Source organism: Lepidochelys olivacea (assembly GCF_965140295.1).
Source record: "Lepidochelys olivacea isolate rLepOli2 genome assembly, chromosome: 4".
Classification (NCBI taxonomy): domain Eukaryota; kingdom Metazoa; phylum Chordata; order Testudines; family Cheloniidae; genus Lepidochelys; species Lepidochelys olivacea.
Window position 1 is genome coordinate 125,603,977 of NC_140414.1, and position 24,062 is coordinate 125,628,038.

At 43.5% G+C, this 24,062-nt stretch overlaps 1 protein-coding gene and 1 long non-coding RNA gene across 8 annotated transcripts in view; one reads left to right on the forward strand and one right to left on the reverse strand.

Annotated features, from left to right (window-relative positions):
- SORCS2 (sortilin related VPS10 domain containing receptor 2) overlaps window positions 1–24,062 on the forward strand; it is an 832,543-nt gene that overhangs the window by 436,935 nt on the left and 371,546 nt on the right. The window lies entirely within an intron of this gene.
- On the reverse strand, window positions 7,442–13,664 carry LOC311519682. Of its 2 annotated transcripts, XR_014711342.1 has the most exons (3): window positions 13,381–13,664; window positions 12,782–12,933; window positions 7,442–9,476 (listed from the first exon to the last, which is right to left on the reverse strand). It is a non-coding gene; the product is annotated as an uncharacterized lncRNA (long non-coding RNA). The 2 variants fall into 2 exon arrangements; XR_014711343.1 differs by having other exon boundaries at window positions 7,442–12,933.

Consider the following 24,062-nt stretch of genomic DNA (forward strand, 5'->3'; position numbering starts at 1 on the left):
GAACTGTAGCCAGAATTTAGGCCACCAGGACTAACAATACTTTTTGTGAAAAAAGAGACATGGAATCTTTAATTACTGCAAATGATCAGTAATTTGATTTTACATCTCACCAAAAGGCACAGTGCCCCTAATGCCATGTTGTGACATTGATCAGAGATAATATGTCCTTGACTCAAGTTAACAACACTAGTTCTTACAGGACCCTGATTTCTTCTTGGAGATATACATTTCATCTAAGTACCTTCTTGTCTCAACTGTGTTTCTTCTGAGATCACAGTCTGAGATGGCATGGTTACCTACATTTTTTAAGTTATATTTGATATTCTGTTTGCCAAAAATATTGAACTTGGCATTGTTTATAAATATTCTATATTGTCCCTATAGTAAAATACTAGTTGTACCAGGGAAATAGTTGCTGGGTAGTATGAGTCGCTTTGGAATGTTTTAATATGTTTTCACTTGATTTGTGCTAAGAGTACTTACCTCCAGTTTCAGATGGATGTAGTTATGAAGTTTTCATTCATTAACATGCTTGTGTTGTGTCAAATTAGGTCTGGGATTCATTCTTTACAGAGGTTGCATTGAAGAGTAAAATATGATGGAGAGAAAAAGGGTAGAGCTTTTGTGAATCGACATCATGAAACTCTTTCTAAGAAATCATATGGGATTCCCAGCTAATCTTTATAAAATGCCACCCACACACAAATTGTAGGAGGGATCTAGGCTGAAGTTCTGTATTTGGAAGTGTTTATGCTTCCTACTTCAAACATATGCCTATAATACTGTGTTTCAAGTAGAAAGGTAGGGAATTCTCTTCCAGTAAAAATAATATGAGAAAAGACAACTTTTTCATCTTGAATAAGCCACCTCTGCTTTAAATATGGAGAAACTTTGGAATTTTGGATTTAATGAGGCTTAAGTATGTCAACATTGGAGGCTGTTTGCATTTGTTAAATATTTGGCATGCTATGCTAACTGGCATTGTTATATTTCCTCAGTCAGAATCCTTTTTTAACTTGTTGGTTTCTAAGCCATAAGGATTTGGCTCTTTGGGTCCTGCTTTTATGTTAGGTCATTCCTTTCAGTCTTACCTTGTCTCCTCTTTCTTCTCTGTCTCTCTTTGTACCACTGCCTTTTATTTAGTTGTTTGTTTTATTTTTGTGGTTATAAGGCAGGTGTTGATACAGATCCATCAGCATGGATAAAGCAAGAAGAGGAAAATGATGCACTTAAAATGTGAACTCTGAGATTGCCTCGCCTGGGCCATCAATAGCCTATGTTAGACCTGTGTCCCTATTCTAAACTGGTGTCTTGATGTCCAGGGATCCAATCCTCCTCCCATGCTGGTCAGTGGCAAAACTCCTATTAAAATTAATGGGAGCGAGATTGGTTGGCAAACCGTTAAATCTGGAATCCGCTGAGTTGGCACTCTCACTTTGATGGGTTGTACATGTCTCCCAATAGCATCTTGTGGTTGATTGGGGTAGCATATGGTTCTAAAAGGATCTCATTTCTAGTCAAAACATAGTCCTGGTGCCATGAGGTCTATGTTTGTTGTTTGGTTAGCATTTACTAACAGTTGCTACAGTTATGCAAATAACTGTGGTAAATGTATAGTGTTCGTTGGCAGATGTTGACTTTTCCAGTGATGATCACTTTACTATATTGTAATGAAAGTACTTATGTGGAACACATTAATGTTCCAATGCTGCAACATTGAAGTCAGTGGGAATTTGGCCACTAATCTGAAATGCAGCAAGATCATGACATAAGGCTTGAGGGCAGTACATATTTAGAAAAGTCCACGTGGCTCTTCTTCCACAAATTTGGGTACCTTACCTGATCCCTTGGCAGGAGGGAAGTGAATGGACAAAAATATGTAATTGAATAAAGAGTTACTGTTTGGCTTTGATATTATCTGAAAATAAGGGTTACTGTTTGGCTTTGATATTATCTGAAAATACGGCATGGCAATCAGGACTGTTTACTGCTTTTTCATATGACCAAAAATAAATAAATAAAAATTTAGCACCACCAAGGATCACTTAAATTTATCTAATGGGAGAGTTTCTTAGATTAGCTAGGTCAGTGCTGGTATATTGATGCATAATTCTTTAATGAAGCTACAGTAGACTAAAATCAGATGCTCCTACCAGTTCAATCTGTGGCAAATTATATCTCGTTTAAAAGATCTTTTGGGGCTTATGGACATGCCTAAAATAAAAGGATCCACTGATACCTTGATGGTAAATTAAATAGACTGTTACCATTTGGGGGAGGGATAGCTCAGTGGTTTGAGCATTGGCCTGTTAAATCCAGGGTTGTGAGTTCAATCGTTGAGGAGGCTATTTAGGGAGCTGGGGCAAAAATTGGGGATTGGTCCTGCTTTGAGCAGGGAGTTGGACTAGATGACCTCCTGAGGTCCCTTCTAACCATGATATTATGGTTTTTTTAGCATCAGATTTATTCAGATTACTACTGTGACCTCCTGAAAGTGATCATTCTTTTCAAAAAATGGTAAGAATGTTAATATGTTGCATAGTCCAAATCCAGCCTTGGGCTTTGGGCTGCATCTTAATAACATCAGTAGAGGTGTCCCTGTTTTACCAAGAAGGAACTTGACTCTATGTGCTTAGCGTTATACCAGTACATGCAACGATATGTTAATATGAAAGATAGGTTATTGTGTACAGTAATATAAGATTGGAAACTGATGCAAAACCTGTCACAGAGTAAAGTAATCTGAGGCACTGTTTGACGTGGAGAGGCAGGGAAGAGATGACGATTCCCTTGTTACCATAGTGTAGCTTAGCTTAATTATTATGGAGAAGGGCATAACAGAATGCAGGTGGAGTTATCTGTGTTATCTGTTTAATTTGGAAGGCCTGAATTAATCCTTTGTAGTGATGAGAGTATGCTTGATATTTGAAGTAATTCTAGGAGCCAGGGGCTTTCGAAACAAAACAATCTAATTTTCATATCAGGTAAATATGCATAGGCCAGATTAAATGCAGGTTTTGAAATGGATATTGTATCCAAATTATGAATTGGTGGAGGAAGATGAACTGCAGATCCAAGGAAAGGGTCCCAAAAAGGATCTCAATCTGAAGGTTGGTGTTAGTCATTAGGAAGCATTAAAAGACTCCTTCACCTGGTAGTGAAGTGCAATGTGGAACCAAAAGCTCAGGAAAATGGTTGAGAGCCTGGTCTTACCTCACTGCAATAAAAACACCTGTGGCTGGCCCGTTTCAGCTAACTCAGGCTTGCGGGGCTTGGGCTGTGGGGCTATAAAATTGCAATATGGATGTCTGGGCTCTAGCTAACATGGATGGGCCATGGGTATTTTATTGCAGTGTAGGCATACCTGGGAGTTTTGTCAATTGGCACATATACAACTGTGTTGACATATTAGTTAGAATATAAGGCACACGAAGGCCTTGTGTAACTCAGCTGTCATATTAGTTTGCTTAGAGGCACTAAGGTGCTGATCCTGTGAGGTGCTCACTTCACTGTGTATTGCAGGTGTTTGGTATGTCTCAGGATGAAGTCCCCAGTGGACTATTGCAGCATAGATACAGAATTTAATAGAGCACCAGATTAAGAACTGACAAACTTTTGTTAAGAAAATACTCACTTGTGTTGATGCTAAATTAGCAAGAAATTGTTCTAGGCACTGTGATAGAAAATCCACAAACCTTGGTAATAGATGGCGCACAGCAAAAGTTACAATGTACTTTTGCATTTTCCGTGCCTTGCTTTGACACATTAATTGATGTCCTAATTTATTTTCAGTTCCTTCTGTTACCGTAAAAATCACGATGTCTGTCCATTTCTTCCAATATTAAACAGTTTTCCAAGTTTCATGCATTGATTTGCAATTCTTTCTTTGCAGTTTTATTACTCCCGTTAATAATGGAAAGATGAACTGTACAGCAAGCTTTGATCATCATGAAAAGAAGTTTTCCCTAGTAAATGAATTCAACACTTACATTTAATAAGTGTATGAGAATCACTATGTACAGATGTAGCTAACTTAATATAGAAAAGAGCATAACATTAGACCAGCCCCTGCAAACACTTACTGTGCATCATTGTTATTATTGTCAGCAAACCCATTGGGTATGTCTTTTGAAAACATAGTGGCCTGTGGGGACAGATCATAGTTGTTAGCATTATGCTCAGTAGTAAGTATTTGTAGGATTAGAACTGAATTCAGCCTATGTAGTTCTTAAATTGCAAAACTTATGCCACTTGGAAACATTTTTAAACTGATATTAAAGTTTTCCAAGTATACTAACAATCTACATGAAAAAGAGGAGCTAAGAAGGGTTTGTAGTTGTAGCAATGTGATGACTCACTGGTGTGGCGCCTCCTGCTGGTCATCTTGGGAATTAGCTCTTCCAGACTAGAGTGCCCTCTGCAGGCTAGAGGCTAACCTGCCGCTGGCCCCCATGTCCCTCCCGGACCCCGGTGCCCCTTTACCTTGGGGTCCTGCCCCCTGGCAGTGCCCCCACACTCTGGGTCTCCCATCCCAGGGGAACCCCCAACCCTCTAAACCCACCTTGCCCCAGTGGCTACTGCCAGTCATCATCTGCCCCCTGCTCACTGGGGCAGACTGCAGTCTGTAAAGGCCACTCATCATTGGCAAGGAGGTTAGGACTTGCTGCCTTTGCCTGTCCTCAGGCTGCCCCTCTGCAGCCCAAGTACCTTTTTGGGCCTTTAACAAGGCCTGCAGCCTGGGGGTTTACCAGGCTGGAGCTCCCCAGCTCCCTGTACTCTTCCCCAGCACTGCTCTGCTCTGCTCTGCTCTGCTTCAGGTACCTTGCTGCCAGACAGCTAGCCCTTCCTACTCCAGGACAAGAGGGAGGCTTTTCCAGCTTCTGGCCCACAGCCCTCTTATAAGGGCCAGCTGTGGCCTGATTGGGGTGTGGCCCCAGCTGTGTCTGCTTCCCCCAATCAGCCTAGCTGTTCCCAGCCACAGCCCTCTCCAGGGCTGCTTTAACGCCGTCAGGGCCAGAGCGGGGTGACCACCCCGCTACAGTAACCTCCTCCAGACCTGGAAGCTTTTTTCGGCGACCAGGATTCTTTAAAATACAGCCAGATGGAGAGGTGGTGGTGCTGAAATAGTCACTTTGCGTAGAGTACTGAGTGGCTTTCATTCTAGAGCAACAGGTGGCTGTGTTTTGACTGATATATTGCTGACTGAGACGTTCAGGCATGAGTGGACTTTACCTTCCCTGAATTCTTATTCCACATTCCTATATATTCTGGGGATTCACTTAATTATTACCAGGACTGTTGCTGTTAATATTGCATACTGTGTAGCATATGGTGGAAATGCTTTCATTCTTGTCTCTCAGTATTTTGACACTCTGAACAGAGGAGGAATGGGCAGATTGTCGGTGCATCACTGAAGCTGTTGTAAAGTCCTTGGGTTGTTTTCCTCAAGTCAGGAGCCAGTATTATGCCGCTGTTTTTCAGGTAATGTTGTTTAGATGGAAAGCATTTCTGTGACACTGAACGTACTTGCGGCAGCAGTGTCAGGAGTGGTAGCATTTCTCTCACACTCATGTTTCAACGAGGAGCCAAATATTGCCACTTTCGAACCGGCAAGGGTGGGAGCCAGAAGAGTGACTGTGCCTGTTAATTTTCTCTTGGATGTTTTCCCCATATTTCATGCATTTGAGATTGACTGAATTTGGTTTTAGACAGGAAGCATATGGCAGTGGGCAGGAGAGCTAAGACTTCAGTGAGATACAGAACACACAAAAGAAACTGCATGAATAATTGAAACCACTTGTTCTGGTTGAGCAGCTCAGCTGAATATTACAAGTTTTTTCTATGAATATTAGCTGATATTTTAAAATTAAATTATTTCAATTGTGTGCATGCCTCTTTTGTGTTCCTGCAAATAGATTTTAGCAAATGGCAGGAGCTGCCAAATCAGGTGCTGTTAAGTAAATATTGCAGAATGCTCATGGAAAGCAATTCAGTATCCCAACCTGATTCTAAGATCCCAGCCAACCAGTCAGGGACTAAGACAGGGGTGGGCAAACTTTTTGGCCTGAGGGCCACATCGGGGTTCCGAAACTGCATGGAGGGCCGGGTAGGGAAGGTCCCTATCCGTCCCCTCTCACTTCCGTCCCTTGACTGCCCCCTTCACAACCTCCGACCCATCCAGCCCCCACTGTCCTTGTCCTCTGACTGCTCCCTCCTGGGAACCCCTACCCCTAAGCGCCCCCCCGGGACCCCACCCCCATCCAACCCCCTCTGCTCCCTGTCCACTGATTACCATGCCCCCTCTCCACACCACCGCCCTCTGACAGGCCCCCCGGGATTCCCACGCCTATCCAACTGCCCCCTGCTCCCTGTCCCCTTACTGCCCCACTCAGAATTCCCGTCCTATCCAACCACCCATGCTCCTTGTTCCCTGACCGCTCCCTCCTGGGACCCCACCCCCTATCCAACCCCGCCCCGTTCTCTGTCCACTGACTGCCCAGGGAACCTCCTGCCCCTTATCCAACCCCCCACTCCCCACCCCCTTACCATGCCACTCAGAGCACCAGGATTGGGAGCTGCACCGCCTGGCTGGAGCCAGCCACGCAGCCGTGCAGTCTAGAGAACTGGGGAAGGCCGGCGGCTCTCGCAGATGTGCAGCTCGGCAGGAGCTCGCAGCCCCGCCACCCAGAGCTCAGGTGGCACTGGGAGCTGAGGCTGCTGGGGAGGGAGGACAGCAAGGGAGGGGCAGTGGGCTAGCCTCCCTGGCCAGAGCTCAAGAACTGGGCAGGACGGTCCCGCAGGCCATAGTTTGCCCACCTCTGGACTAAGAACTTAAATTATATGATCTGTGTGTCCAGTCAAAGCTGCTCAAAGTTCACGTACTGACTACTCTCAATAAATTTCTTGTTACAAGTTACAGACCAGGAATTACTTAACAAATAGTTTGACGACTGCAGCTGATTTGAAGACAATTTGTGAACGGAAAAGCAGTTGAAATGCATTGAATAAATTATTTGTTGTTCAACCAGTCTTTTAAAAATTGATGTAGTGAAATTAAGTTTAGAAGTGTGAGCAACAAGGATAATGTCGAGGTGAGAGTCTGCTATAGACCACCGGACCAGGGGGATAAGGTGGACGAGGCTTACTTCCAGCAACTAACGGAAGTTACTAGGTCGCAGGCCCTGGTTCTCATGGGAGACGTCAATCACTCTGATATCTGCTGGCAGAGCAATACAGGGGTGCACAGATAATTCAGGAAGTTTTTGGAAAGTGTAGGGGACAATTTCCTGGTGCAAGTGCTGGAGATGTTACCCGGGGTTCTTTCAACCCAAAGCTCTTGATAACTTTTACTCTCTGCGAGGTGGTGTCAGGAAATACATCAGGGGAGACATGGCCATCCGACCGATAGATGGATGGCACAAACAGGACAACACAAGAGTGCTTTCACTTAAAGCTAAACTTTACTTAGTCTCAAGCACTTACACACACGTCCGCAAGAGGTTTAAAACACCCCCAACCCTTGATAATTACCAAAGATGAGTGTGGCTCTCGAGTAGCACAGCGGCAGCCTGTCTGCTAGTGGGGAACACAAGATGCATCCAGAGGGAGAGTCCAGTCCTGAAGAGTCCCCCTACCTCAAACTTTTTCCCCTTATTTATACATTAGTAATAGAATGACATGTCCCTTAAAGCAAACTTGTTAAGTAAGCAGTTTCAATGGTCAAGCGAGAGGTTCCTTCTGATTATCGATTAACCAGGTGTGGGTTTTTCCAGAGTTTGCAGCCATGAGGCCCCAATAGACATTCCTGAGGCACATCCTGCTCTTCTAAGATGCATGTATCAGCAAATTCAACACAATTCTTATCAGGAAGGACGCGGGGTCAAGCTGCCCTCTCTGTGGCACCCAAAAACCCCCTTCCCCTCCTGCCTTGGTTAAGCTAAGCCTGCTGACCTGGCTAATTTACAGCCTGCTGACTTGGCTGCTTTTTGTAATAAGCCATAGTGGTTTCAGGCACTTTACTGGTTTGCCAAAGTTTCCCCGTACAGTTTCCCCTCCTTAAAGGTCATAAGGGGGCCTTTACATGATTGCTGTCACACCTTTTCTGAACGTAGCTGAGTTGAGATCCAACGAAAGCTCAAGGCTCTCAGCTGAGACCGAGCAAATTATCTTCTTGTTGGCATCCCATACTTAGCACACCAGCATAGCAATTGACAAGCGATTGCCTTAGCCTCCTTTCCTAGTTGAGGGAGGAGTGACAAGTTCGATATGTTCCTTACCCGGGGGTACAAGTGCCGGTGGCAGTAACCATTGACTCATCTGTCGGGGGGGGGGGAGACTTGCAATTGCCGGATTTTGCGCCATATCCAGCATGTCATTAGGCTGGTAACAAAATAACACTACTATTTAGCACCCCAAGATTACTATGATGGGGTGTAGGGCCGAATTCAGGATGCCTGTGCCAGTGGGGGACCATCCCAATAACACTTCCCACCAGTGGTGTGACAGGTCCTGGCCAATTCTTGCAAATAGCCATTTAATTTCATTGGCATTATGATGCGCAGTAACCATGACTCTGCGCCCTTCCTGTTTTGCAGTATGTAACTGGTTCTGTAAATCAGGATGTACAAGCAATGTTTGTAAAGCAGTTAAATCCATTCCAAGGGGCACAGGTTTTACAGTAGAATACAAAGTATAAGACATTTTTAACTGACTATAGTTAAATTTGGATACATGAAATTCGAAATCACATCCCGTAATTGCTATATTATGACAGAAACATTTATAGCATAACTTCATTTGTCTGCCAATACCTCTATGTTAGGAGCATCCAGCACTCCAACTTCTAATCCAGTTCCATCCAAACCAGTTCAATACATTTCTTGGGAGCCTTTTCTTTAGGCTACCCACCCCTCCTGGCTGCCGGGCAAAATCCAATAGCCTTCAGTAGTTCACACTGAGATAGTATTAGGGCAGCTATACCATCACTATGCCTTTCTTTCCTTATATCCAGTGTCATACAACACCCAGGTGCATTCAGCTGGGCTTCCATGCTGGAAATTAAGTAGGAAGTAATAATTGGCAAGTCTTATTCTTTTAGTAACCCATGTTTTTACATACCCTATTTTCCCGTTGGTAATTTCACTTTGTGCTTTAAAACTTTTCATGCCCATCCTTTTATTCCCACCAACAGATACACCTTGTGTCTCATGCATATTTTGCTTTTAAATGTGCCTTTACCGCCTAAGGGTGTTTCCCTGTTAACAGACTGGCGTTTCTGTAAACACATTTAAAATGCTTGTTAATCCTTTTCTGCCTAATGTAGTATTTCCGTTTTTGTAACACAATACACAACAATGCTAGCAACAAGACAAACAACACAAGACAAAACATAAAACACAAAACACAATCTTTGTCGCGACAGTAGATACATGGTATTCTGGGTTGCTCTTTATCTGGTACCAGCTTTTCCTGATTCTCTGAAAGACAAAAAGAACATGTTTCTACCCCTTTTGGGGTGGCAGATTCTTGCTTAAAATATCCATTCCTTTCACAAATATCCTTGCTGATTGAATCATAGACTTTAAGGTCAGAAGGGACCATTATGATCGTCTAGTCTGGCCTCTTGCACAACGCGGACCACAGAATCACACCTACGCACTCCTGTAACAAACCCCTAACGTATGTCTGAGCTACTGAAGTTCCCAAATCGTGGTTTAAAGACTTCAAGGTGCAGAGACTCTTCCAGCAAGTGACCTGTGCCCCACGCTGCAGAGGAAGGCGAAATAACCCCAGGGCCTCTGCCAATCTGCCCTGGAGGCAAATTCCTTCCTGACCCCATCTAACATCCCATCACAGGCCATTGGGCATATTTACCGCTAATAGTCAAAGATCAATTAATTGCCAGAATTAGGCTATCCCATGATACCATCCCCTCCATAAACTTATCAAACTGTCTTGAAGCCAGATATGTCTTTTGCCTCCACTGCTCCCCTTGGAAGGCTGTTCCAGAACTTCACTCCTCTAATGGCTAGAAACCTTCATCTAATTTCAAGTCTAAACTTCCTGATGGCCAGTTTATATCCATTTGTTCTTGGTACTGAGCTTTGGTACTGAGCTTAAATAATTCTTCTCCCTCCCTGGTATTTATCCCTCTGATATATTTATAGAGAGCAATCATATCTCCCCTCAGCCTTCTTTTGGTTAGGCTAAACAAGCCAAGCTTTTTGAGTCTCCTTTCATAAGACAGGTTTTCCATTCCTCGGATCATCCTGGTAGCCCTTCTCTGTACCTGTTCCAGTTTGAATTCATCCTTCTTAAACATGGGAGATCAGAGCTGCACACAATATTCCAGATGAGTTCTTACCAGTGCCTTGTATAATGGTACTAACACCTCCTTATCTCTAGTGGAAATACCTCACCTAATGCATCCCAAGACTGTATTGTAGGCAAAACAGAGGAATTACCCCCATACTTTCCTGTGTTTTTGTTCTATAGGCAGGCTAGGTTTCAATGGCTCCTACCTTTTAAGGGTTTAGGGGAAATTATCCTACTATTCAGTTATTAAATTCATGAGGTGGTGTACCTCAGTTTTTCTTCTTATACAGCAGACCAAGTTTGTAATATTCTTTCTGCTGTGCTAAGTTTTAAGTGTATTCACAGGTAATAGCTGAGAAGCATCATTACCATATGACCTTAAAGGTTTTTTCAAAAATCATACACACTATCCATTGTTACCGAGGTACTTCTTAACATTAAATTATCCCAATGTTTAATATTAACCTCAAATCTATTAAAAACTTCAGATTTTAGCACTGCATACACACACAAAAAGAATGTTTTTCCTACTTAGGGTTAACCTGTCCCTCTCTTATTTTTAGGTTTGACTTCTTTTTCCACCTTCCTCTATCAGTAAAGTAATTTGCATTTTCATAGACGCTTTCTGGCTTTTGGATCCAAAGCCATCAGCAGCTCAGAGACCCTCTCTTAAAAGGGGACACAATCAACGTCCACCTGAGTTTTTATTTCTTTTCACTTTCAACTTCTACTTCCAAAACACACAGTGATCTGAAAAAGAAAACACAACCTACTGTGGCTCCCTTTAGAGCCCAAATAGGATTTTAGTTAAGTAGCATGTTTTGTTTGCATTTCTTTGCACATGTCCTGGGAAAAATGCACATTCCTTTCATAGTTTAACTTCTATAACATTATATTAGCCATATCAATTTTTACATAAGGTGTAACAGTTTCTTTTGTGCTCACACAGTTTCCATGTACCTTTATTAAAGTGACAGTCTGATTACTCAGAGCCGCCTTAAGGCTCAGTGTTTCTAATGTTGCTTCCTTATTTTTGTGCACCTTACCCCTGCTGTTGCTTCAGAGGGGCAGTGTCTTTTTTTTTTTTAAATTTCTTATACTACAGCTCTTATCTGCTATTTTGTTACCCCCCCCCCCAAAAATCCAGAATTTCTCCCCATTCTCCTTGGGTTTGACAGCCCTGTTGGAGCCAGGACTTTGGTCTTTTAAATAAAATATTGAACTGTATAAAGCATTGAGGTACCTTAAGGGTTAAATGATAAATACCAAAGCCAAACAACACTAGTCACCTTTGTCTGGCAAAAAAGTGTTTCTCAGTTTTGCAACTTGGAATGAAAGATTCAGATCGCTTTTTAGTGGTCGTGTTTAAAACCAAACCAAACCAAATAACAATTTATCTTAAACCCACAAAACAGAGTTTCACAAGCCAGGAGCACCAGCTTTGGTCCCTAACACTCCACACACTTACACAGTATATATATACACACACACACACACACAGATGCGAGCGTACTCTTCTGCTTCACATCCCTTACACTGCTTTAATTTTTACACAGCTGTACATAGATTACATTGGTATATATGTGGGGTCAGGTAAGTTCCAATAGAAACCCATTACGTTCTTTTGGCAAATTTGACTCAATTGTTCAGTCAAACGATTCAAAGCAGACTGTCTTTTTTGCCTGGCTTATTTATAAACATTCCTTTGGAAAAGGGCCCATTATTCCTTCAGAATGGCTGAACCAAGAATTCTTTTTCTATAACACTTTTTCTGTTAACATTTGTCCAAGGTTCAGCTGCTTAATTCCCTCCAGTCTCTGCAGAGTTAACTTCTAACTCTCTTTATCTGTTGCCTGCCTGCTTGTCTGGGCCTGATCCTGCTTTCCTCCCTGAACCGCCCCTTCCCATGGGCACAGGCTTTGTCCCACTAACAATTTAGCAAGGAGGTTGGGTTCCTCAACTTGCTCCCACCCCTCCTGGTCCCTTTTCTTTGTTTCCTTTCTCTCTTGTTGCTTTGGGGTGGTCATTCTGCCAGATAGGTAGCGACTCTTTCTGACAGAAGGCACAGGTACTTTGCTATTGTTTACTGTGTTGGACTCTATCAGTTCAGTCCAGAAGCGCTTAGGCTGCGTGCAGTGTCTCTACTGAATTCGTTACCAGCACAAAATTCTCTGTTACTCACACATTCAAGGGCACCCACCTTTTCCCCAGTTCCTAGGGCTCCAGGCAAAAAGCACCTAACTTAACTCCTCTGTGGGTTCCGGGCTCTACTCCTCCATGGGCTCCGGGCAAGTACCCATTCCCTGTAGACTCAGAGCAAACTCCCTTTCCCTGTGGACTCAGGGCTTAATCTTTTGCAAGTTTACAGGGTCTTTTACCAGTGAAAGAGCCTTACACAGTAATATCCTACATAACTGCTATTTCTTAACAATCACCAAAACAAAATGCACACACAGACAGTGCTCACCACTCCCAATAAGACAGATGGACTTTTCCTGATGGCCAGTCAGAATCAGGTCCACCTGGGGGACTCCAGTTTCTTCACGGTGTCATTGGCAGAGTGTTACGGTCTGGAAGCTCTGATCTTTGGGGCCGCGTCCTGGAGTTGGTTCCCTGTCTCTGGACATAATTTCTCCACTCAAGCAGGCAATCAGCCTGAGTTCTGAGTCCCAGTAACAGAATGTATCTGTAAATTAACTCACGAACTGCGACATGGGAACTTGTAGGGAGTGACCCCACGCCGCTGTCTTTTACCTCCTATTGCAGTGGACAAACTACAAACTGTTTGTACCATCCGTCTCCTTCCTCTCTACCAATCCTCGCTGGGGCCTCCAAATTCTGTTACCTGGGGTTCTTTCAACCCAAAGCTCTTGGTAACTTTTACTCTGTGTGAGGTGGTGTCAGTAAATAAATCAGGGGAGACATGGCCATCCAACTGATAGATGGCTGGCACAAACAGGACAACACAAGAGTGCTTTCACTTAAAGCTAAACTTTACTTAGTCTAAAGCACTTATACACATGTCCTCAAGAGGTTAGTAAAACACCCCCAACCCTTGATAATTACCAAAGCTGAGTGTGGCTCTCGAGTGGCACAGCGGCAGCCTGTCTGCTAGTGGGGAACACAAGATGCATCCAGAGGGAGAGTCCAGTCCTGAAGAGTCCCTCTACCTCAAACTTTTCCCCCTTATTTATACATTAGTAATAGATTGATATGTCCCTTAAAGCAAACTTGTTAAGTAAGCAGTTTCTATGGTCAAGCGAGAGGTTCCTTCTGATTATCGATTAACCAGGTGTGGGTTTTTCCAGAGTTTGCAACCATGAGGCCCCAATAGACATTCCTGAGGCACATCCTGCTCTTCTAAGATGCATGTGTAACCCTTCTGCCTGTCAGAGTTGGCAGCAACAAGGGCCGGGTTTAGTATCTAGGGGTTCCGTTCCAATAACAATGCAAAATGCAATGCAAAACTGGCTCGAGCCTCCACCCAGTGACCTGGGACAAATATATACCACCCCCGCTGGATGCCTCCAAGAGGCAATACTTCCCCTGTCACAAGCACATGGTCTGAGTGTAACAAAAAGCCTTTTAATAACAGAGAGAAACAATGTGGTATTATGTTGGGGAAACACCACCAACAGGATTCATAACACAACCCATGAGCAAAAAACCCACCCCAAGCAAATCGGGGCATGTCCTTTCCTTTTAGTTCTTGAGTCCAGCAACCCAAAATCACCCAAAGTCTCTGTCCCTGGTCAGGGCAGCCGCAGAGTTCAAAAGTTTACCTGCAGAGTTTTACTTCCCAACCTGGGTGGAGATGTGTGGGGGGGGGGTTAAGGGGCACCTCTCCATGGGGCTCCGCTCTGCCAGCCACCCCATGGGCTGCTCTAGGCATCCAACAAACTGTTCTGCTCCACCAGCCGCTCCGCTCGCTGTCCCGCAAACTGTTCTGCTCCACCAGCCGCTCCACTTGCCGTCCTGCAAACTGCTCCACCATATATCTTCAGGCGCCTCCACTACTTAACACAACACTCAGTGATTTCAGCTCTTAGTAAGTTTAGCTCTTTTGTGATTTCAGCTTGTAGTAGGGGAGTCTCAATGCTAGTGCACCATTAGACCAAGGTGAATTCAGCTCAGCAGCCTGTAACTAGACTCCTAACGGAATCAAAATTAGCTCCGATATTCTACAGTGGAGAGAGGAGGAAGTGCAATTAGCACGTAAGGCCCACACCAGGGGGCCCAAGCCACTAAATATTAATACCTGTCCCCAACCTCTCTCAATTCACAGAGTTTTGGAACCCATGTCCCTTGCCTAGCGAGTGCTACTTAGTTGATGGCGAGTCTCTCCATCATAACAAAAGGCCAAGTGCAGTTCCACTGTCCTTGATTCCCATAATCAGGGCAATAACAATTTATTCTTCCTGCCCCAATAACAGAGACACTGGGGATCCCACAGCAGCCAAAGTGACCATTTGGGCAGCTGTGGCCTCATTCTAGGCGGGGTGGGTGTGCCTATGCAAATGAGATCAGCCATTGAAGTTCTTTTCCACAATTTGCCACACCTCACCACCAGATGTCAGGGTGGAGCTCATCCTGACTCTGCTTACACATGTATCAGCAACTTTAACACAACTCTTATCAGGAAGGATGCGGCGTCAAGCTGCCCTCTCTGTGGCACCCTTCCCCTCCTGCCTTGGTTAAGCTAAGCCTGCTGACCTGGCTAATTTACAGCCTGCTGACTTGGCTGCTTTTAATAATAAGCCATAGTGGTTTCAGGCACTGGTTTGCCGAAGTCTCCCCGTACAGAGGAACCAAGTACGGGCAGAGCTCTTCTTGATCTGCTGCTCACAAACTGGGAAGAATTAGTAGGGGAAGCAAAAGTGGATGGGAACCTGGGAGGCAGTGACTATGAGATGGTCGAGTTCAGGATCCTAACACAAGGAAGAAAGGAGAGCAGCAGAATATGGACCTTGGACTTCAGAAAAGCAGACTTTGACTCCCTCAGGGAACTGATGGGCAGGATCCCCTGGGAGAATAACATGAGGGGGAAAGGAGTCCAGGAGAGCTGGCTGTATTTTAAAGAATCCTTATTGAGGTTACAGGGACAAGCCATCCCGATGTGTAGAAAGAATAGTAAATATGGCAGGCGACCAGCTTGGCTTAACAGTGAAATCCTTGCTGATCTTAAACACAAAAAAGAAGTTTACAAGAAGTGGAAGATTGGACAAATGACCAGGGATGAGTATAAAAATATTGCTCAGGCATGCAGGAGTGAAATCAGGAAGGCCAAACCACACTTGGAGCTGCAGCTAGCAAGAGATGTTAAGAGTAACAAGAAGGGTTTTTTCACGGATGTTAGCAACAAGAAGAAAGTCAAGGAAAATGTGGGCCCCTTACTGAATGGGGGAGGCAACCTAGTGACAGAGGCTGTGGAAAAAGCTAATGTACTTAGTGCTTTTTTTGCATCTGTCTTCACAAACAAGGTCAGCTCCTAGACTACTGCACTGGGCAGCACAGCATTGGGAGGAGGTGATCAACCCTCTGTGGAGAAAGAAGTGGTTCAGGGCTATTTAGAAAAGTTGGACGAGCACAAGTCCATGGGACCAGATGCACTGCATCCGAGGGTGCTAAAGGAGTTGGCAGATATGATTGCAGAGCCATTGGTCATTATCTTTGAAAACTCATGGCGATCGGGGGAGGTCCCAGATGACTGGAAAAAGGCTAATGTAGTACCCATCTTTAAAAAAGGGAAGAAGGAGGATCCTGGGAACTACAGGCCAGTCAGCCTCACCTCAGACCCTGGAAAAATCATGGAGCAGGTCCTCAAGTAATCAATTCTGAAGCACTTAGAGGAGAGGAGAGCAATCAGGAACAGTCAGCATGGATTCACTAAGGGCAAGTCATGCCGGACTAATCTAATTGCCTTCTATGACAAGATAACTGGCTTTGTGGATGAGGGGAAAGAGGTGGACGTGTTGTTCCTTGACTTTAGCAAAGCTTTTGATACGGTCTCCCACAGTATTCTTGCCAGCAGGTTAAAGAAGTATGGATTGGATGAATGTACTATAAGGTAGATAGAAAGCTGGCTAGATTGTCGGCCTCAACGGGTAGTGATCAATGGCTCCATGTCTAGCTGGCAGCCGGTATTAAGCGGAGTACCCCAAGGGTCGTTCCTGGGGCCGGTTTTGTTCAATATCTTCATGAATGATCTGGAGGGTGGTGTCGATTGCACCCTCAGAAAGTTTGCAGATGACACTAAACTGGGAGAAGAGGTAGATACACTGGAGGGTAGGGATAGGATACAGAGGGACCTAGACAAATTAGAGGATTGGGCCAAAAGAAATCTGATGAGGTTCAACAAGGACAAGTGCAGAGTTCTACACTTAGGACGGAAGAATCTCATGCATTGCTACAGACTGGGGACCTAATGGCTAGGGAGCAGTTCTGCAGAAACGGACCTAGGGGTTACAGTGGACGAGAAGCTGGATATGAGTCAACAGTGTGCCCTTGTTGCCAAGAAGGCCAATAGCATTTTGCGATGTATAAGTAGGGGCATTGCCAGCTGTTCAAGGGACATGATCGTTCTCCTCTATTCGCCATTGGTGAGGCCTCATCTGGAGTACTGAGTCCAGTTTTGGACCCTACACTACAAGAAGGATGTGAAAAAATTGGAAAGCGTCCAGCGGAGGGCAACAAAAATGATTAGGGGACTGGAACACATGACTTATGAGGAGAGGCTGAGGGAGCTGGGATTGTTTAGTCTTCAGAAGAGAAGAATGAGGGGGGATTTGATAGCTGCTTTCAACTACCTGAAAGGGGGTTCCAAAGAGGATGGATCTAGGCTGTTCTCAGTGGTAGCTGGTGACAGAACAAGGAGTCATGGTCTCAAGTTGCAGTGGGGGATGTTTAGGTTGGATATTAGGAAAACCTTTTCACTAGTAGGGTGGTGAAGGACTGGAATGCGTTACCTAGAGAGGTGGTGGAATCTCCGTTCTTAGAGGTTTTTAAGGTCAGGCTTGATGAAGGCCTGGCTGGGATGATTTAGTTTGGGATTGGTCCTGCTTTGAGCAGGGGGTTGGACTAGATGACCTCCTGTGGTCCTTTCCAACCCTAATATTCTATGATTCTGTGAAATCAGTTTAATTCCTATGGCCAGCACGAAAGCCATGTTGTGACTCTGGATACACTGAGTTCACTAGGTGAGAGATGAGCCTGTTGAGAACAACCTGTGCAAGGATCCTCCCTGCTATAGACATAAATGAGATTCAGTGATGGTTGTCAAAGCTAGATATACTTCCCTTTCTTTTGTATATGTACCTCCCCTCCCATTCCCAAAGATAGGGTAAGTCTGCCTTGTGGCTTTTTTACCCAACTTTGGGAAACTGGGTCTAAGGCTCCTCTGTGTGCTCTGCCACTGTGTTGTGTGTCAGCCAGGAGCAAGGTTTTATTCTGTAAAGAAACACAGAATAGGATTACAGTCTGGCAGCCTCCTTTCTGCTTGCTTGCCTCATGCTCCCAGCTTCAGCCATGCTGGAACTTTCAGGAGGGCAGAGGGGACTTCCTGGTAGGAATCAGAAAGTTCTCCAAACATGCTGTAGTAGTGCATAACCTGTAGTTCCAGCTGCTGCTGCTGCTGAATCACACTGGATCTTGGGTTATAGATAGATTATGAAAGCATCCTTTATACTTCTGGAGCATGGTACCCTGTTCCTATGCGGTCTTGAAAAGGCAGGAGAGTTTCCTGACCAGGTGAGCACCTCCTCAATTGTATACTTGAGATGAAATACCATTGGGGCCTGGAGACTTGCCCATGGACAGCTGCTTGATGGCCCTAGTAACCTCATCTAGAGAAGGGTCCACGCATGGCTCCTCTAAGACAGATATGCTGTGGGAGTGAGTTGATGGCTTCATCAGACATAGCAGATTGACAGTTCAGGAGACTATCTAAGTGCTCTGCCCAGCAAGAGAAAATATCGGCTTTGTCTGTGAGCAGCCAGTTAACATCCCCTGTGAGAACAGGGGCTGTATCGCTGGATTTTGGGCCGTACACAGCACAGAGACCTTCATAGAAGGCCTCTGTGTCATGCATGTCATGCTTCCTGGAGTCCTACAGCCTTCTGCTCCTCCCACTTATCAAATCGCTGAAAATGCTCCATTGAAATACAAGCCATGCATACTCTTTCACTTAGAAGTTTTTTCTCTTTTTCTCCACTTGATGGTATGAACATAATGATAGCTGATTTCATAGTCTGATGGAAAATGAAACAGCAGCTAGACCTCATAAAAGGCCAAATTAACCCTGGTCATAACTCCAGCAGCATTACAATAACAAATGATTTAACCCAAAAATTTTTGGCTTTCATAAACTGGTTGGTGGTAATGGATCTATAATGGTGGTTGTATTTTTATTTTATTACTATTTAATAAAAACATCTACAAGAACTATTTTTATAGGTGACTAAAACTTTATGAGTTCTTAATAATTAGTAGATAATGGGCAAGTCAGAAGGGTTTAATATAATAGCTATATCATCATGTTTGAAATGAATCACATTGTTTTTCACAGTGTGAATAACTTAATGCTTTTTAATAATTTAAAATTCCCTAACAAGCCATAACCCTTGTATTCTCTTATCAGTTGTCCCTGCATTTACAAAATAAGTGACCTTGAGCTCACTTTCTGTTGTTTTACTCATCTTTTTAACTGTGTGTATGCTTTCATATAGTATTAACCTTCACCTTTAGACTCTTCAGTGTGTAACTAAAAGAGAATGAATGGAATGCTTCTTCTAACTTTGTTTTATGCAAGCCAGAAGCTGAATGTTCTTCTGCCTTCCTTTAATGGGAAAGTTGAGGAATCTACAGTTTAATTACTTGTGTTGGATGTGAACTCGTTTCTCTGTGTAGAAACGTGAGTAATCATTACAAAACTCTGGGATGGATGTACAAGGTGTAATTGAAAAAAAACATAATCTTTAAATGCTAATCAAAATGCAACCCACACATCTGCTAAATAGGCCGGGTGAGGCCAATGCAAATACAGGTGTTACGTGACCATTCATTATAGGTTAGCCAATTCCTGAAGATAAAACGTGAATGTTAGAGGACAATTTTTTGTGGACCTTGATAGGTCATCTAATTAACATATATTATGCTCATAAATGTCATATTATAAAGTGGCTAAAAATGTGAATGACAAAATTAGTCCAACTATATTGGATAGAAGTTGAACAAAAGATCACCTTATTTTCTGAGAGAGGGTTGTGTGTCAAATCAATAGCTCTGTAATAATCATGAAGAATATTCATTTCAAGCAGTTTTGCCATCTTGTTATAGGAAACCCATCCTGAGAGAAGGATTTTGTTTGATCATCCCCTGGAATAATCTTAATGCAGTTCTGTGAATGAGAGAGAGAGAAAGAGAACCAAACATTAAAATGCTCATTTACTTCTGAATTCAGCCTTTTCTTCTAGGCTGTGTTCTGTTGAGTCTCATCTGACAGGTTTGCTGTTGGGAATCTGGGAAAGAAATCTTTTTTTTTTCTTTTTGGTACTTTGTAGCTACTAGGTTTGAAAGAGTGAAATGACCTTGAGTTATGCAGAATTCTCCCTTCCAAAAATTGCCAAAAAAAAAAAAATCAGATGACAGGTGATCCTACTCTATCGCTAGTATAGCAGTCTTTGAAATAACACTAGAGTCCATTTTGGAGAATGTGCATTGGCATTAGTCATTTAAGTTCTGTATCCAGCACTGAACGGTATATGTTGTTGTCTTCACTTTCTCGCAATGACATACCTGATGACCCCCTGGGATGATGTCATGCTCTCCCTAAATCAGAAAGTAGAATAATGAAGATTTCTTTCTTGCTTAAAGTACATTAAAGATAACTCTCCTATGCCAAACTCACTATTCTTGGATATTTTCAAACCTAAAAAATGCTGACATCTTGTCATTAATACTCTTGTAAATTCTGAAGTAAACGGATTTCAAAGGCACTTGACTGTTAGTGTGCAGACAAGGTCAAAGAGTTGAATGACAAGTGCTCCTGGTACAATAAGACTATCCATCAATCAATTCTACCAGCAAGTTCTTTAAAAAGACAAGAGAATGGAACATGACAAAATAATGCGTTGAAAGATATATTTGTAGGAGGTCCATTTCAGCATTTTTGAACTAGTAGTTCATAAAGAAAATCAATTATGCATGGCTTAGAAATGGATTGGCCCCGCATTGAACAACCTAGTTTGCAATTTAAAATTGCTCAAAGGCATCTTGTCACTAAGTCTAAAAAATGAATTCAGAAATTGGAAAATAATCCATTCTGTCAAATTAAAGCTTTTTTGGTTCCACCACCACTAGAAGAATTAATATTGGTCTAGACAAAAAGACAGGAAATAATTGCAGAAATAAAATCCTACAATGGAAAGGAGATGGAGTGATGACCTGGTGGATCATTTCTGTAACTCCCATGATTCTCTGCTGGGGTTGCAGTGTTCCATGCAGTACAGTGGAAGGAGATGGACTTATTGGGATCCATTCACTTAGTAAGTCCGCACAGCTGAAATAAATGAAACACATTAATTTGGTCTAGGAAACATCAAGTTAGTAGTGATGACTTTCTGATGTTCTCACACTGCTTAAAAATAATTTGACTTCAATTATTAAGTAGTCTTCAGTAGGAGTTGTTTCAGTGTAGCAGCCGTGTTAGTCTGTATTCGCAAAAAGAAAAGGAGTACTTGTGGCACCTTAGAGACTAACAAATTTATTTGAGCATAAGCTTTCGTGAGCAAAACAAGCTATAGCTCCCGAAAGCTTATGCTCAAATAAATTTGTTAGTCTCTAAGGTGCCACAAATCCTCCTTTTCTTTTTAGTAGGAGTTGTGTGAGCTGGGGGATATTTTCACTGTCACTGAGCTCAACAAACATGGAATTTAGATGTTCATTTGGACATAGTTCAAAAGGTAGGCCATCTTAACCTAATTTTCTGATGAATGCTTTTAAAACTTAGGCTATTCTGTTCTATCTCCATGTGTTTGTGGTGCCATTATGTTTTGTTTCCTTAAGTTTAATGTGCTGTTATTTTTCTGAGATAGTCATTCGAGAAAATGCGCTAGGAGTCCGACGTTAAATTCAGCTTTTCTATTCATTTTATAGGAGAAGGACTAGTACTAAATATAGATGGCTGGTTTAGAGGTGTTAGAAGAAAGGGTCTGTTCTCCCAAATAGATCAATGTACAGGAAAGAAAAACAGTTATCCATTGCATGGAAATTATGGACCAGGCCTCTCATTTTTTCATTAGCATGGGATAGTTTTTGTTGTTCATTCTTTGATTATGTGGTATCAATATGTTGAATTACTTCACCAGCATTCAACACAGAGGGCACCTTAAGTCAGTGGTTTTCAAACTTTTTTTCTGGTAACCCAGCTGAAGAAAATTGTTGATGACCGCGCGACCCAACGGAGCTGGGGATGAGGGGTTTGGGGTGTGGGAGGGGCTCAGGGCTGGGGCAGAGGGTTGGGGTGTGGGGGTGAGGACTGTGAGGTGGGGCCAGGAATGAGGGTGTGGGAGGGGGCTCTGAGTTTGGGGGAGGCTCAGGGCTGGGGTAGGGGGATGGGGCACAGGGTTTGGGTGTGGGAGGGGATCAGGGGTCTGGGCTGGGTGTCTAGACTCTGTGGTAGGGCCGGGGCTCAGGGCTGGGGCACGGGCTTACCTCGGGCGGCTTCCAGTCAGCGGCGCAGCGGGGGTGCTAAAGCAGGCTTCCTGCCTGTCCTGGCACCGCGGACTACGCTGTGCCCCAGAAGTGGCCAGCAGCAGGTCTGGCTTCAATGGGAGTGCGGAGCTTGTGCTCGGGGTGGGGGCAGCACGTGGGGCCCGATGGCCCCCCCCGCCTAGGAGCCAGACCTGCTGCTGGCCGCCTCCAGGGCGCAGCGTGGTGTCAGAACAGGTAGAGACTAGTCTGCTTTAGCCGGGCAGCACCACCCACGGGACTTTTAACACCCCAGTCGGCAGTGCTGACCAGATGCGCCACAACCCAGTGCCTTACATTCCGCGACCCAGTACTGGGTCGCGACCCGCAGTTTGAAAACCACTGCCTTAAGTTATATCCGAGGTTTTTTACTCAGTCAATACTCAGGAAAATCCCCAATTATGTCAGTATGTGACCTTGGGCAAGTCACTTTATATCGCCCTGGAATAACAATACATTCTTTCCCCTCCCCTTTGTCTGCTTAAAATGCAAGTTTTGTGGGGGCCTAACTCTTACTATATGTCTGTACAGTGCCTAGCAGAATGTGTTTCCTATCTCTGTTAGTATTGCAGTAATGCCTAGAATGACTAATTAATCATTACTGTATAATTGTAATTTAAAATTACAAAGCTCCTCAGAAAGAGACTGTGTATTCATTAGCAAAACAAGATTAAAATGAAGTGTTAGGAACTCTTTAAAATGCAAGTCCCATGGGAGTAGGCCTGACGCCAAGAGACACAAATTGTTGTAAATACAAAGGGTCTATCACTGCACTCATTTACATCTGCGTTGTTCCACTGAAGTCAATGTGGTTGCTTGGGTGTAAGTAATGGTAACAGTTTGTATACAGAAGTTACAGCAAAACCACAAAAGATCCATCAATGCAAGAAAATCAAACAGAATGCTGCTGCAGTAGCAGCTTTTCCCTGCGCTGTTTTGGTGTTCCATAGCTTTGCAATACTATGACATTTGCCTGTGCCAGTGTTTGATATCTGATGCCCTGCTTTTGTGTCATATAATTGACTGCCACACTCTGCCTTTAGTTAGATCAGGATGTGATGTTTTACTTCATGCTCTAAGAAATCCTGAAAATACCACAAAGGGTGGGAGTGGACATGTGAAGGGACTAATTATGCCAGTTGAAATGCCCCTTAAATTTTTTCTTCTCATCATAAGTGGCTGAGCAAAATAACCATCTGTCAGGGTTCCTGCCCCACTCTGAACTCTATGATACAGATGTGGGGACCTGCAGGAAAGACCCCCTAGGCTTATCTCTACCAGCTTAGGTTAAAAACTTCCCCAAGGCACAAATTCTTCCTTGTCCTTGGAACGGTATCGCTGCCACCAGGAAGTGAGTTAGACAACGATTTAGGAAAAGAACCACTTAGATTTCCTATTTCCCCAAAATATCCCTTCACCCCCTTTCTTAGGGAGGCTTGAGAGTAAACAAGGTGAGCACAGACCAGTCCCTTGGATTTTTAGGATACTAAAAACCAATCGAGTTCTTAAAAGGAGAACTTTATTATGAAGAAAAAGTAAAAGAAGCACCTCTGTACAATCAGGATAGAAGGTAATTTTACAGGGTAATCAGATTCAAAACACAGAGGATTCCTCACTAGGCAAAAATTTAAAGTTACAAAAAAAAAAACAACCCAGGAATAAGCCTCCCTCTTAGCCTAGGGAAAATTCACAAGCTAAAACAAAAAATAATCTAACGCATTTCCTTCCTATTACTTACAATTTGTAATCTTAGATGCTTAGTTCAGGTATGGCTTTAGGAGATGTATTTTCCCTGCCCTGGTTCCTCGCTGTCCTGGAGAGAACACAAAGAAGCACACAACAAAAACCTTCCCCCATAGATTTGAAATTATCTTTTCCCCTTATTGGTCCTTTTGGTCAGGTGCCAACCAGGTTATCTGAGCTTCTTAACCCTTTACAGGTAAAGGAGGGATTTTATGCTACCCTTAGCTGTATGTTTATGATGCCATCGTTTTCAGCTTTGT